This window comes from Tursiops truncatus, chromosome 3, assembly GCF_011762595.2.
Source record: "Tursiops truncatus isolate mTurTru1 chromosome 3, mTurTru1.mat.Y, whole genome shotgun sequence".
Taxonomy (NCBI): domain Eukaryota; kingdom Metazoa; phylum Chordata; class Mammalia; order Artiodactyla; family Delphinidae; genus Tursiops; species Tursiops truncatus.
Genome location: NC_047036.1, coordinates 101,365,062 through 101,366,587, shown reverse-complemented (window position 1 = coordinate 101,366,587; position 1,526 = coordinate 101,365,062). Strand labels below are relative to the sequence as shown.

Sequence of the window (1,526 nt, the reverse complement as noted above, 5' to 3'; positions counted from 1 at the left end):
TTGAAATCATATCTAGCACCTTGCCTGACTACAACACTATGAGATTAGAAATCAACTACAAGAAAACAATTGTGAACACAAATATGTGGAGGCTAAACAATATATTACTAAACAACCACTGGATCACTGAACAAATCAAACAGGAAATAAAAAATACCTAGAGACAAATGAAAACGAAAACAGGATGATCCAAAACATATGAAATGTGGCAAAAGCAGTTCTAAGAGGGAACTTTATAGCAATACAATCTTACCTCAGGAAATAAGAAAAATCAAAAATAAGCAACCCAACCTTATACCTAAGCAACTAGAGAAAGAACAAATAAAACCTAGAGTTAGCTGAAAGAAAGAAATAATAAAAATCAGAGCAGAAATAAAAGAAATAGAGATGAAGAAAACAATAGAAAACATCAATGAAACTAAAGGCTGGTTCTTTGAAAAAATAAGCAAAATAGATAAACCTTGAGCCAGACTCATCAAGATAAAAAGAGAGAGGGCTCAAATCAATAAAGTTAGAAATGAAAAAGGAGAAGTTACAACTAACACCATAGAATTACAAAGGATTATAAGACACCACTACAAGAAACTATATGCCAATAAAATGGACAATCTAGAAGAAATGGAAAAATTTCTAGAAAGGTACAATCTCCCAAATCTGAACCAGGAAGAAATAGAAAGTATAAACAGACCAATCACAAGTACTGAAATTGAAACTCCCAATGAACAAAAGTACAGGACCAGATGGCTTCACAGGCGAATTCTATCAAACATTTAGAGAAGAGTTAACACTGATCCTTCTGAAACTGTATCAAAAAACTGCAGAGGAAGAAACACTCCTTAACTCATTCTATGAGGCCATCATTCTGATACCAGTACCAGAAAAAGATACTGCAAAAAAAAAAAAAAAAAAAGAGAATTAAAGACCAATATCACTGATGAACATAGACGTAGAAGTCCTCAACAAAATACTTGCAAACCGAATCCAACAGTGCATTAAAAGGATTATGCACCATGTAAAGTGGAATTTATCGAAGGGATGCAAGGATTTTTCAGTAACTGCAAATCAGTGTGATACTCCATGTTTACAAATTGAAAAATAAAACCATATGTTCATGCTCACTTTGGCAGCATATATGCTAAAATTAGAGTGATACAGAGAACATTAGCATGGCCCCTGTGCAAGGATGAAATGGAAATTCATAAAGCATTTCATATTTTTAACAGACAAAAAGGGAGAAATTGATAGGAATATAATAATACTAGGAGAATTTAACACCCTACTCACATCAATAGACAGATCTTCCAGACAGAGAATCAATAAGGCAACAGAGATACTAAATGATACACTAGAACAGTTAGATTTGAGATTTTTAGGAAATTACATCCAAAAAAACCAGAATACACATTCTTTTTGGTACACGTAGAACATTCTCTAGGATTGAACACATACTAGGGCACAAAACAATGCTCAGCAAATTTAAGAGTATAGAAATTATCTCAAGCATCTTTTCCGACCACAACAGCGTG

At 33.2% G+C, this 1,526-nt stretch overlaps 1 non-coding gene across 1 annotated transcript; it reads left to right on the top strand.

The window, feature by feature from the left end:
- The first annotated feature begins 1,111 nt into the window (after positions 1-1,111).
- Positions 1,112-1,218, top strand: LOC117311968 (U6 spliceosomal RNA). The gene has a single exon (XR_004526157.1). It is a non-coding gene; the product is annotated as a U6 spliceosomal RNA (small nuclear RNA).
- Positions 1,219-1,526: the final 308 nt, after the last annotated feature.